We start from the raw sequence: 14,915 nt of genomic DNA, 5'->3' as shown, positions 1-14,915 counted from the left end.
TGTGCTAACAAAAATGAAATCATATACAAAAGACACAACAGCGGTATTAATACATCTTGAAGAAATTACATTACCTCATAATGAAATCTTCATAGGGACATTAGACATAGAATCCTTGTACTCAAAGATACCACAAGGGGAAACTTTGAGAGTGATAGAAAGAGTACTACAGGATCTGACACCAATAGTACAAATGCCCATTACACTCATTATGCAATTGGCCAAAATTGCCCTCACCAAGAATTTTTTTCTAGTAGAAGACAGGTACTTTGAACAAATATCCGGAACAGCTATGGCTGTGACATTTACACCTAGCCTTGAAAATCTCTATGTAGCGGACTTCGAGGAACGAACGATATACCACGAATCAAACACATATTCAAATAACATCCATCAAAAGTTGGAGACGCTACATAGATGATGTGCTGATGTTCTTTGAGGGTGGAGAAAACACGCTGATGGAATTCATAGGTTGGTTGAATGCACCCCTTCCTAAAGTTTACGCACAAACATAAAAAATGAAGCAACATTACTAGACCTGAAAATCAGGAGGAACGGTGAACGATTAGGAACAACTATACATAGAAAGACAACAGACAGGAAATCCCTGTTAGAAATGTACAGTTTCCATCAAAGAACTATAAAAGAAAACCTGTCCTTTGGGCAGTTCCTTAGGTTTAGAAGAAACTGCACAACAAGAAAGGAATATGACCAGCAGGCTGAGGTATTAACTGCTAAATTGTGAGAAAGAAATTACCCAGAAAAAACTATAACGCATGCCAGAAAAAGAGCCTGTAACATACCAAGGGTAATCACATTAACACAAAACAACAAAAGGCAACATCGAGAAGAACAAATAACAGCCGTCTTCAGTCACTCACCATTGGTAAATAAACTGAAGAAAGAGGTGAAGAAGCTCTGGCACATATTGAATGTTGGACAATGTAGTCTGAATGTCCCCCTATTTGCGATAAAACGAACAAGAAACATACGTGATACATTGGTAAACACCTATAGGGAAGTCCATGAAGGAACAAATAACCAGACCAGACTGTTAGGAAAGATTTCGTAATTGTAGGTAATTTTCCTTCCATGTGGCAACCCCTAAAGTTTTTGCTGTTGTTTTTCACCTTGTTCTCAACTTTGCCAGAGAAGTGCAGCCTTCTGCCGCACTCCTCTGGGCTTTCGCTCCTTTCTTACGGGGAAACTGACATGCCCTTAAGACAGTCAGTACCGGGAAACGCTGTTTTCCGTAGTTTCTTTTATCATGTTGCGGCTTTTGTGCAACATGACACAAGAGGGCACTGTAAGCTAAGTTACAGCTCTCTTGGGTCTCTAGCCTTCTACATGCCCTAGATATTCGTTTAGGATTGTAACTGATCGGTGCAAGTGATTCACGGACGGGAATGGTGGCCGCGATCGTTTCTTGTGTTTTGAGCTCCTTTTGGCGTTCTAAGCGCGTTTCTCACGCTTAACCCAAAATGGTGGCCTGGCTCCCAAAATGGCCAGACCACGAGGCTCCTTTGTCCTGTCCGCTGACCGTCTTGCTCCCTTCACCTTCCCCAGGTCGAGCCGACCCGGGGCCTTCCTTATTTGGGCATGTACTTTCCCGTGAAACACGGATGCTTTCGCGGGCTTCTACATGTCTTGTGTGTGCCTCCAGGATGTGGGCTGGGATGTCTGGTCCCAATACACATCCTGGGTGCCAGAGAGTCTAGGGTGGTGTGAATGCCTGGGACCACCGTGGTCCGTGATTGGTCCACGAATGGTGTGAGTGTTGATGAGCGGATCTCCCATTGGGTCCCCTCCGTTTTGGCACGAAGGGAACCGTGGATAAGAGGGGGCTGGAAACACCACTACCATGTCGATCTCCTGAGTTCTCACGAACGAAGGAATACAGGAGCCAAGTATCCTGCAACCAAGAGGCTGAACCGAGGAATCGCTGGTGACCCGCTGAAGGACTTCTCCTCTGCACTGCTGTCACCTCGTGAAACCCTTTTTACCTTTGATCGAACCAGAAGGCCTGTACTGGTACTTCGACCCTTGGAATAGCGGGAACAGCTATTCTCGGCATCTTCACCATCTCCTGCTAGTAAGCCTTCGGAAGCGTCTCTGGGCCATCCAGTAGACTGACCAGCTTACACGGGGGTCTTGCTCTGTAACCGCCGCCCGGTTGTGTAGTATTTCGAGTCCTTGTCACTCTCACACACTTCGTACACTTGGCGTTCCCAGGTCTGAAGTGAGTAGTGTACATTTGGCTTAGATACACACGGCCGCTCCGTTGCCCTGCTGTGGTAACAAACTGTGTGGGTTTCTTCGATTGGGTCTTTTACTCAACTCTGCTGCTGCAGACTCAACACAACGACGAGACGTTCCCTGCTCTTCTGAACCTGCCAGCGACTGAAACGGACACGGAGAAGCCTGGGTCTGCTTGCATCGGGGACCGGTGAGTAGCATAGCTAGGAACTGGTCGCCCTCCTGCAGGAGCCCATAGCTTTTCCCCGCTGTGTCAAAACAGCGCCCTTTTCCGTACTCGCGCTCTGCTTCTGCCCACAGTGGAGGCTGCTCTTGAGTCGCGGAACTTGTTCTTCTTCATTTATGCACTAAACTGAACTGCCTGACTTCCTTCGAAGAGACTCCCCCTTTTGCCCGTTGGCACCAGCGTGTGCAGGTACTTTTGAGCACAAGGCTCCACTCTTCGCAGGGCTCGGACTTCCTTTTAGTTAGGTGCCTCTGAAGGCGAACTGGGTCTAAGCATTATTTCGCACTGCTTGTTTTCCTTCCCTTTTAGGTGGACTACACATTTCGTGCATCTAACGCTTGAGACTGGTTGTATTTGTATATATATTGTATTGGTATGGTATGTGTTGGTTTACTATTGTTATATTGTGATTTTCTCGCTACGGTCATTGTTATAAAGGCCTTGGAATAAATGTGTATATATTTTTAATATAACACCTGTTTGGAGTAGTTTGTAAGTGTTCTTGCTTTGTGTGCTCATTGCGGGCTTTCAGTCACCCTCACCCCTCTTGAGACCTAGTCTTGACCGCCGCGATCGCTACCTTGATTGGTCTGGCTCGTCCAGAGGTTACCCTGTTCCAAGTAATTAGGTTGGCCTTCTGAACTTCTGCGCCACCAGGACAGAGTTCAGAAATCCGTCTTAACAAATTGGTGTACAGCGGTGGGATACGACTGAAGGTATCCAGTGTTGCGCACGAACTAAGGCATTTCAGGTTATTCCAACCAGGACACGTAGTGAATTGTTGTAGTATAACTTTAAAAATGCCATAGTCCTATCTAACAGTATGGAAACAAATACCTTGTTAACTTTAAATGCTTCCAAATCAGAAACATTGAAAAAGATGTGTGCGGAGAGAGGTGTTTCCTCTCAAGGCACGAAATTGGAAATGATCCAAAGAATCGTGGCGAGTCAAGAAGCGCAGCTTGACGCTATAACTTCTGAGGACAGTGCGGAAGGAGGTGGGGCTGCTCTCACTGGTAGAACCGACGGTTCTGCCGCTGAACTGATCCATCGCGACCACGAGGACAGGGAGGATGAGATGTCTAATGTTTCCTCTGCCAGTGCTGATGGGGAGGCTATGATTGAATTCAAGAAGCAAGAGCTGCGGTTTAGGCAGCAGGAGCTTGAATTCAGCATAGCCAAACTAAAAATCGAACAGGCAGAAAAACAAAAAGACAGGGATCACCAGTTGGAACTGGCCAAGCTTCAGGTTGCAAATGGGTCCAAGGGTCCTGGACATGGGTCTGGGGCCTCCTCTCATCCACGGTTTCCGAAAGATCTGCTCAGTGTGTATGAAGAAAGGAATGACATTATGGACTGGCTGAATGCGTTTGAGTATGCATGCAAAGTTCAACAAGTTGACAATGCTGATAAGATTGCCTGGTTACTCAGCAGACTGCCCCATTCTGGCTGTAGTGCCATTATGGAAATGTCGAAGGCTGAGCGAGCTGATTTCGCAATGTTAAAGCAAACTCTCATTTTAAAGTTTGGGAAGACTCCGGCCCAATATTTGAAACGTTTCAGAGAGTATAAGAAAAAGGAAGGTGGTACTTGGGTATTTTATGTCACTGAATCCTTGAAAAACTTAACTGGCTGGGTCGAAGGTTATAAGGTTTCTACCTTCGAAGGCATGATAAATCTTGTCATGCTGGAACACATTTGTGCATCTTCTTCCCCGGAGCTTAAGCAGCATTTGGCCGATTCGAAGGAGATAGATCCTAAGAAGCTGGCCATTGCAGCAGATTTATGGGTGTCACATCGAGTGTCCCATAAGGACAAAACTCATCCTGGTAAGCAGGAGGAAGGGAAAAAGTCCAAAGATAAGGAGGGTGGAGAATCTGATAAATCTTCTTCCCAAAAGGGCCACAAAAAGAAAAATAAGAGTAAGACACAAGAGAACTCACAGGGTAGTGGAGGTCAGCCTCCGAAACAGAACTCTGGTTACAATAAGCCTCCCTATGTAAACAGACCCAATGGATCTTGTTTTGCTTGTGGAGCAACTGACCACGTGAAGGGGGATCCCCGGTGTAAGGTTACTCCGCTAATCTGGCCTTCTCCTCCTACGAGGAAGAAGAGATTACAGGAGCATCCTTCTCCTCAGACTCATTTCCCAGCGGGATAGAGGCCGAGGTAGTTTTAGTTTCCCTGGGTTCCTGGGAGCCTAAAGTCGCAGAGGCTTATGCTAGGATTCCAGATAATACCAAGCACTACTTTAAAGACAGTGTGCTGATCAATGGAGTAGATACTCCAGCTCTTAGGGATAGTGGGTGCAGTCGCACTGTAGTGGATTCTACCTTGGTAGACTCAGAGGAAGTTGCCAGAGCTACTCTGATGCCCACTAAGTTGGCTGACGGCCCACTCTGTATGTTCCCAGTAATACCTGTAAATCTTACTTTAAATGGTACAGCAGTCAGGATTCCAGTGAGCATTCAGAGAAACGTCCCGGGAAAGGTCTTGTTAGGTAATGATCTCAGAGCTTTAGGGCTCGTAGGAGACACTGCCGAAAGACCCTACACACGGTCTCAAGCATGGGCAGCATTGGCCAAGACCAATACGCCGCCGAAGGGGAAACCCAAGCGAAAGGAGTCGACAAGTCAAGACGAGGGAAAGAGAATATTCCCCCGAGCTCGCCTACCACTGCGGTGGAGGAAGTTGGTCAATCGCCCGGGCCTGACGAGGAGGTGGCGATGCCTGAAGTATTTGACCCCAACGATCATCCTGAACTAAAAGACTTGTTAGTTGAAGGAGGTCCTGATAGGGACGAATTCAGTAAAGGCCAACGTGAGTGCCCATCTCTGGAAGGCCTAAGGAGACAGGCCTGCTCCCAGCTTGAGGGTGAACCTCCTGGGACGCATAGGATTTATTGGGAAGGTGGACTCCTGTATAGTGAGCCCACAAAGTCTACAGAAGGAGACCATAGGAGGTTGGTGGTTCCCCTTGCTGTTAGGCCCTTCCTCCTGCAGTTGGCGCATGAAGTGCCCCTTGCTGGTCACCTTGGTATGAAGAGGACCAAGCAAAGGTTATCCATGCACTTCTACTGGCCCAAGATGGGGGTGCAAGTAGAAAGTCACTGCAGGAGTTGTGCCTCCTGCCAGTTATCTGGTAAGGTTGGCGCGACAATCCAAGCTCCGTTGGTACCGCTCCCAGTTGTGGGGGTACCATTTGAAAGGGTAGGGATCGACATCGTTGGTCCCCTTGACCCGCAAACATCCTCGGGCAATAGGTTTATCCTGGTGCTGGTCGACCATGCAACCAGCTATCCTGAGGCCATCCCATTGAAAACTGTAACTGCCAAGTCAGTTGCAAAAGCTTTACTTGGCATATTTACTAGGGTTGGCTTCCCTAAAGAAGTTGTGTCAGATCGTGGCAGCAACTTTATGTCGAAGTATATGCAGGCTATGTGGAAAGAATGTGGGGTCACCTACAAGTTCTCTTCTGCATACCACCCCCAGACCAATGGTCTGGTGGAACGTTTCAACAGAACGTTAAAGAGCATGATTGGGGCTCTGGAGGAACCTCAGAGAAGAAAATGGGATCTTCTTTTACCATGCTTACTGTTTGCCTACCGAGAGGTACCACAGGAGGGTGTTGGCTTCAGCCCCTTCGAACTTCTGTTCGGTCATCCCGTACGGGGACCCTTAGCCATCGTCAAAGAGGGATGGGAGATGCCCACTCCCCCTGTTACTACCAACGTAGTTGATTATGTGCTAGGGCTCAGAAAACGGATGGTACTTCTGATGGGCTTGGCTAGTGATAAATTGAAGGCAGGACAAGTGCTGGTGAAACATTGGTACGACCAGAAAGCTTCCCTCATCAACTTTACACCTGGTCAGCAAGTCCTGATCATGAATCCCATAAGGCCTCGAGCTTTACAGGACAAATGGTCAGGCCCTTACACAGTGGTGGAGCCCCTGGGTGAGGTTAACTATTTAGTGGACCTTGGAAGGCCTGGACAGGCTCCAAAAGTGTTTCACATGAATAGGCTGAAGGCTTTCATCCCAAGAGTCGAAATCGCAGCACTGCTACTGGCTTCAGATGTTGAGGAAGAGGAGTCTGAACCTCTCCCCGACCTGTTCCAAAGCGGTCCTTCAGATAGCTCCTTTGAGGGTGTCCGAGTGGCCCCTCACCTGACTACTGATCAGCAGGCTGAGGTGAAAAGTTTGCTTAGGCAGTTTTCCCCCCTGTTTTCACAGTCGCCTGGTTTGACACCTTGGTGCAAACATAACATAGACACAGGAGACAGTGTACCTACCAAAAGTAGGGGATACAGGATGTCAGATAAAGTACGGTCTTATATTAAGACCGAGGTCAACAAAATGTTAGACCTTGGGGTGATTGAACCCTCTAGTAGTCCTTGGTCCAGCCCTGTTGTTTTGGTTCCAAAGGCAGGCACTTCTGAATTGAGGTTCTGCGTGGATTACAGGGCTCTGAATGCTGTCACCAAGACAGATGCACACCCCTTGCCTCGAACAGATGAGCTGGTGGATACTTTGGGTGCCTCCAAGTACCTCAGCACGTTTGACCTCACTGCTGGCTATTGGCAAATAGCTTTAGCAGAACATGCCAAGGAGAAGACAGCATTTTCTACTCCAGACAGCCTTTACCAATTCTGGGTAATGCCGTTCGGGTTGAAGAATGCACCTCCCACTTTCCAGAGGCTTGTGAATCATGTTTTGAATGGGTTGGATGAATTCTGTCTTGCATATCTGGACGATATAGCAGTTTTCAGTGCCACCTGGGAAGACCATGTGAAACACCTCGGGATTGTGCTCCAGGCTCTTCAGAAAGCACACCTGACCATAAAGGCTAGTAAATGCCAGATTGGACAAGGCTCAGTGGTTTACCTTGGACATGAAGTAGGTGGAGGGAGGATACAGCCTCTACCCAGTAAAGTACAAGCAGTACAAGACTGGCCTACCCCCACTACACAAACCCAAGTGAGAGCCTTCTTAGGACTCACGGGGTATTACCGCAATTTCGTGGCAGACTATGGCACCATAGCTGCCCCTCTGACTGCCCTCACCACTCCGAAGAAACCCAAGAAGGTAACTTGGACCGACAAGTGTGAGAAGGCCTTCAATGGCTTAAAAGACTCCTTGTGCCAGGCCCCTGTCCTGAGGGCCCCTGATTATCAAAGACATTTTATCGTGCAGACGGACGCCTCTGACACTGGGATAGGAGCTGTACTATCACAAGTAGATGAGAAGGGTAAGGAACACCCTATTGGTTTTATTAGCCACCAGCTTAAGGACAGAGAGCTCAGATGGTCCACGGTAGAGAAAGAATGTTTCTCTGTTGTGTGGGCCCTAAGGAAGCTGAGGCCCTACCTCTATGGGACCCACTTCACTGTGCAAACTGACCATAAGCCCTTAAAGTGGCTAATGAACATGAAGGGGGAGAATCCAAAGTTGCTTAGGTGGTCCATAAGTCTACAAGGCTTCGACTTCACTATTGAGCATAGGCCAGGTGTCCAACATAGTAATGCTGATGGGTTGTCTAGAATGTTTAACCGACCTAAACAAGAGACTCATCCAGGGGTGGATTAGTTCCCCCTGTCCATAGTCTGGGAGGGGCGAGTGTTAGGAAAGATTTTGTAATTGTAGGTAATTTTCCTTCCATGTGGCAACCCCTAAACTTTTTGCTGTTGTTTTTCACCTTGTTCTCGACTTTGCCAGAGAAGTGCAGCCTTCTGCCGCACTCCTCTGGGCTTTCGCTCCTTTCTTACGGGGAAACTGACATGCCCTTAAGACAGTCAGTACCAGGAAACGCTGTTTTCCGTAGTTTCTTTTATCATGTTGCGGCTTTCGTGCAACATGACACAAGAGGGCACTGTAAGCTAAGTTACAGCTCTCTTGGGTCTCTAGCCTTCTACAGGCCCTAGATACTCGTTTAGGATTGTAACTGATCGGTGCAAGTGATTCACGGACGGGAATGGTGGCAGCAATCGTTTCTTGTGTTTTGAGCTCCTTTTGGCGTTCTAAGCGCGTTTCTCGCGCTTAACCCAAAATGGTGGCCTGGCTCCCAAAATGGCCAGACCACGAGGCTCCTTTGTCCTGTCAGCTGACCGTCTTGCTCCCTTCACCTTCCCCAGGTCGAGCCGACCCGGGGCCTTCCTTATTTGGGCATGTACTTTCCCGCGAAACACGGATGCTTTCGCAGGCTTCTACATGTCTTGTGTGTGCCTCCAGGATGTGGGCTGGGATGTCTGGTCCCAATACACATCCTGGGTGCCAGAGAGTCTAGGGTGGTGCGAATGCCTGGGACCACCGTGGTCCGTGATTGGTCCACGAATGGTGTGAGTGTTGATGAGCGGATCTCCCATTGGGTCCCCTCCGTTTTGGCACGAAGGGAACCGTGGATAAGAAGGGGCTGGAAACACCACTACCATGTCGATCTCCTGAGTTCTCACGAACAAAGGAATACAGGATCCAAGTATCCTGCAACCAAGAGGCTGAACCGAGGAATCGCTGGTGACCCGCTGAAGGACTTCTTCTCTGCACTGCTGTCGCCTCGTGAAACCCTTTTTACCTTTGATCGAACCAGAAGGCCTGTACTGGTACTTCGACCCTTGGAATAGCGGGAACAGCTATTCTCGGCATCTTCACCATCTCCTGCTAGTAAGCCTTCGGAAGCGTCTCTGGGCCATCCAGTAGACTGACCAGCTTACACGGGGGTCTTGCTCTGTAACCGCCGCCAGGTTGTGAAGTATTTCGAGTCCTTGTCACTCTCACACGCTTCGTACACTTGGCGTTCCCAGGTCTGGAATGAGTAGTGTACATTTGGCTCAGATACACACGGCCGATCCGTTGCCCTGCTGTGGTAACAAACTGTGTGGGTTTCTTCGATTGGGACGTCTTTTACTCAACTCTGCTGCTGCAGACTCAACACGACGACAAGACGTTCCCTGCTCTTCTGAACCTGCCAGCGACTGAAACGGACGCGGAGAAGCCTGGGTTTGCTTGCATCAGGGACCGGTGAGTAGCATAGGTAGGAACTGGTCGCCCTCCTGCAGGAGCCCATAGCTTTTCCCTGCTGTGTCAAAACAGCGCCCTTTTCCGTACTTGCGCTCTGCTTCTGCCCACAGCGGAGGCTGCGCTTGAGTCGTGGAACTTGTTCTTCTTCATTTATGCACTAAACTGAACTGCCTGACTTCCTTCGAAGAGACTCCCCCTTTTGCCCGTTGGCACCAGCGTGTGCAGGTACTTTTGAGCACAAGGCTCCACTCTTCGCAGGGCTCGGACTTCCTTTTAGTTAGGTGCCTCTAAAGGCGAACTGGGTCTAAGCATTATTTCGCACTGCCTGTTTTCCCTCCCTTTTAGGTGGACTACACATTTCCTGCATCTAACGCTTGAGACTGGTTGTATTTGTATATATATTGTATTGGTATGGTATGTGTTGGTTTACTATTGTTATATTGTGATTTTCTCGCTATGGTCATTGTTTTAAAGGCCTTGGAATAAATGTGTATATATTTTTAATATAACACCTGTTTGGAGTAGTTTGTAAGTGTTCTTGCTTTGTGTGCTCATTGCGGGCTTTCAGTCACCCTCACCCCTCTTGAGACCTAGTCTTGACCGCCGCGATCGCTACCTTGATTGGTCTGGCTCATCCAGAGGTTACCCTGTTCCAAGTAATTAGGTTGGCCTTCTGAACTTCTGCGCCACCAGGACAGAGTTCAGAAATCCGTCTTAACACAGACTATGGGGTCTACGTTGGTGGGACATGCACCATGCGGGCAATGTCTGTATGCCCTGACACAAAGCGGACCACAGAGATAAACATAGGATTGGTATCACCATGGGAACAAAGATCATTTACGAATTGCAATGCAATACAATAAATGTTGTCTATCTAATCAAATGCCTGTGTGATAAGATCTACATAGGCATGACTACCAGGGCTATCTGAGTTAGAATATGCGAACCCAGGTCTAACATAAGGACAAAACAGATCACAGCACCATTGGTGGAACACTATGTGAACAAAAAACATTCTGAAAACAACACATTTTGGACAATTTTGGAAAGAATAAAGACACCGAAAGAGGTGGCAACACAGGAGCCATGCTTCTGAAAAGAGAGCAATTATGGATATTTTGGCTTAAGAGCTATGTAAATGGACTGAACGAGGAAATCTGCTGGCAAACCCTGGCAATTTTTTGAGGACGGTACAGCTTGTATATACCACTGAAATAGAGACCCTCATATGAGGGACTTGGCTGGTGCTCTGAAAAAGAGTAATTCTCTGAAAAAGTAGAAAAAATCAAGAATTGCATCTGATGAGTAGTTCTACCACCAGCAAAAAGATACATACACAATTTATTAGAATGTAGGAAATAGATGTCACCCCATTTACAGGATGGTTAGACAGTACACTATATCTGTCTTCAAATAATTACCTCACCCAGAATGCAGTGCAATATATCATGAGCACAGCCTGCAGACTATCCTGACCAATAGGGATTGGGCGCGATAAAAAAACACCTAAAATGATATTGGCCCTCATTAGGACCCTGGCGTTAAGGGGTTAACAGCGCCATAAAAGGCTGCGGCGCCGTTAACCCCTTAACGCCTTACTACAAGGTCCCTTTGCGGCTCCCGACCTGAACGGCTGGTCTGGACCAGCCGTTAAAGTAGGGACCCGCAAAGGGACCTTGATGGCAATTACGGTACCGCAATTTGCGGTACCGTAATTGCCGCCTTCCCCATTCCCATTGACCCCTATGGGGCAAAAATGGGAATGGGGAAGGGCCATGGAGAAAGGGGGAATTACCGCCCCGCCAACCTTGGAATGGGGTGATAATTCCCCCTTTCTCCATGGCAGACTCCGGCATAGACCATGGTGCTAATAGCACCATGGTTTAGCGCCGGAGTCCTAATGAGGGCCATTGACTAGCATGCAGTGAAACATAGCATGAGAGTTTCCTGCACAAACTACTGTCACCATTATGCAGGGGGCTTACATAAACAGGATTAATAGATATTATATTATTTCTGTTTCTAAATAACTACCTCGCCTAGAATGCAGTGCAATATACCATGAGCATTGCCTGCTAAAATCAGTTTTACTAATAGGTAGAGTGCTGTGACACATAAAAAAAATCTAAAGGACGCTGGTATAACTACATCTACCAGCATGCATTGCAATACAGTATGAGAATTGCCTGCATAAATCACGCTTAATAGTATACAGCGGGTCCACAACATATCTAAAGAACATTGTCTGAACCACCAAGAAGTGGTCCATTTGGAATAAACAAACAAATAGACTTTTTTTGTTTGAATTTATTAAGATTTTCAAAGGCATAGAGAAAGGCATTACAAAGCAATGCACACTATCAAACAGAATGAATTACATATATATTCGTGCCCCCCCCAAAAAAGGAAAACTGTACCCATTATTCAAAATAACTTTCTCCCTCCCGTCCCCATCCTCCGCGGAACATTCTCTCCTTGCTTATTTAATGATGCGTATATTTAAAAGATGACTCAATTAGTGTACATTGTAACATATATGGTAATTGCACTGGGATAGGTTGTCTTTCACATGAGGTCCTCGGGTCCATGTTATGTGTCTTTTCTATCGTAACACATCAGAATACCCTCCTCGGGGTGGGGGGCAGGTGCAATCCCTCATTTTCGTTTCATGCTCTAGTAGTTTGTTCCTGGCATATACTTACAAACAAAGTCTCCCCAAAGTATGTCGCATTGTACTGATTTTGCATGCAGAGTTGAGGTTATTTTCTCCATAACACACATATTCAATGCTACCTTAATCCACTCACCCTTACTTGGTGTGCTTTCAGACTTCCATTTAATAACTAGAGTGGCACGGGCTGCTAAGAGATGGTGAGCTGCCAGACCCTTGATTCTATTTCTTTTGTCATCACCTTGTTCAAATCCAAAGAGGGATCTGCAGACCTCTGAATTCCATCAAGATCTTTGATCCACCCCAGGACATCATCCCAGTAGACCTTGATTCTGGGGCAGCCCCACCACATGTGCCAATAATCAGCTATTCCACCACATTTACTGACTTAGGGACTGAAACATTCTAGAGAGTCTGAGGGGGTAATATTGCCACCTGTGTAGCAGTTTTATCGCATGCAGTTTGTATTGGCTGGATAGAGAAACCAGTGAGGCGGCCCTACACATTCTTCCCCAAATGATCGGATCAACTTCTTCCCTGAGATCTCTCTCCCATCTATTCTTCAGGAGTAATGTGGAGCCCTTCCCCGCTTCAATCAGCTCTCTATACATGGCGGCTATTAAACCTTTAATTTCTGTTCTGGATTTCAAGAGCTTCTCAAAGGGGGTAAGTTCTCTATCCGCATTATCCTTCCAAACATTCTGTGTCAGAACTCCCTTAATCTGCAAGAACTGAAAAACCGGCAGGGGGCCCAACTCGAGGATATCGCTTAGTTCCGAAATTGTAATGAAGGACCCATTCTTCCAGAGCTGACCCACCCTCTCCAAGCCAGCTTCAAACCAGGTTTGAAATCTGTCCAAATTGGGAATCTTTTCCCGGATGTCGGAGGCCCATAGATGACTCAGGGAGGACGGCCATGAGGTAACTCTCCTCATGTCACTTTTCTCTCTCCATATTTCCCAAATGGTCCGAAGTATTGGGTGGTCTCTTAAACTCCGCAATAATTTATCTCTTGGAACCCATAGCCACTCAGAGACAGTTGCCGCGGTCAAATAGTGTTTGTCCATTGCAACCCATTGAGGCTCTTTATGATTTCAGAGGTAGGGAATCAGAATACATAGCTGTGCAACCTCATAATACTTCTTCAAGTATGGCAGTCCCATCCCTCCCTTATCTTTAGGTAATGCCAGAGTGTCATAGGCTATTCTCTGTCTTTTTCCCTGCCAAAGGAGCCTCACAATTGCCCTTTTGATCTCATCAAAGAAAAGCTTCGGCATCTGTATGCAAAGCATCTGAAAGAGGTAAAGAAAATGAGGAAGACATACCATTTTGATCGCATTGAGACTGCCCAGCCACAATATTGTCAATCTTCCCCATTTGTAGAGATCTGCATGACATTTTTGGAGAAGGGGTGGGAAATTGGCTTCATAGAGTTTAGTAAAGTCCCTTGTGACCTGTATTCCTAGGTATTTGAGCTTAATGTTTTTTAAGATAGATAAGACCCAATGGAAAGAGTGTGTCCACATCTGCTTGTGTGGTCTCATACATAGGAAATAAGTTTGATTTGGTCTCATTAATTTTGAAACCCGAGAGGGTACCGTATTCCGTAATCAGTTGGATTGCTCTAGGAATGGAGGAAGTGGAGTTTGAAATGTGCAAAAGTAAGTCCTCAGCGTACAGGGCCACCTTATAGTCAATGGTTCCTAGTCAGAGTCCTTCAACCCAAGAATCTTCTCTCAGTTTCTAAGCTAAGGGTTCCAATGAGAGCGCAAAGAGTATGGCGCAGAGAGGGCATCCCTGTTGTGTTCCTCTACCCAATTCAAACCAGTGGGAGTATTCCCCATTCACAAAGACAGAGGCTTTGGCTGGTGTATATACTGCGTGAATCCCTCCCCTGAGTTATGGGCCTATTCCCACTTTGCGGAGGACTGCCATCAGAAAGCCCCATTGAACGCCGTTGTAGGCTTTCTCAGCGTCGACCGACAGGAGAGCAGGGTCATTTGTCATGGTTCGAGATGCATTGATTAGGTGTAGGGTCTTCCTCATAGTGTCAGCTCCCTGTCTACCCAATATAAAACCAACCTGGTCTGCATGTATTAGACGAGGCATGAATGTCTCTAGTCGGGCTCAAGGATTCTAGTATATATTTCTGCTTCCACATTTAACAAGGATATGGGATGATATGAGGCGCATTGCCTAGGATCCTGCCCCTCCTTGGGGATTACCGAAACCAGGGCTTGAACAAAGGAGTTCGGGGCTTGCCCCGTGTCAAGGATCTCCTTGAAGAGCTCTATCATAAAAGGGAGGAGGGAGGGGAGAAAGGATTTATAGAATCCGGCGGTTTAGTCATCTTCTCCGGGGGCTTTGCCTAGTGACAGTCTCTTAATTGCATTTTTGTCTTTTTCAGTTATCGGGCCCTCTAATATATGGGATTCATCACACGATAGCTGCAGCATTTTTACTGAGGACAAGTAGGCATCAGTCACCAATTCGCTAGGTTGCACCTCCGATGTATATAAGGTCTCATAGAATGTGGCAAAGGTTTCGGGAATATCTGCGTTAGTTGCCATTTTGGAAGTTTCCTGATTTTCCAGGACCTTCCGCTCAATTCCTTGATCACGTAATCTGGGTCCCTTTCTCGTAAAACGTTTGTTTCAAAAGCTGTAGTTTACGGACTATCAGTCCGTGTTCCAAGAGCCAGAGTTCTTCTCTCTCCCTTTTTGCTTCTAGGATCTTATCCACTTTC

This window comes from Ambystoma mexicanum, chromosome 7p (assembly GCF_040938575.1).
Source record: "Ambystoma mexicanum isolate Mex_15411 chromosome 7p, UKY_AmexF1_1, whole genome shotgun sequence".
In the NCBI taxonomy this organism is placed as follows: Eukaryota; Metazoa; Chordata; class Amphibia; order Caudata; family Ambystomatidae; genus Ambystoma; species Ambystoma mexicanum.
The sequence above is the reverse complement of the archived record's forward strand: the minus strand, read 5'-3'. Positions refer to the sequence as shown.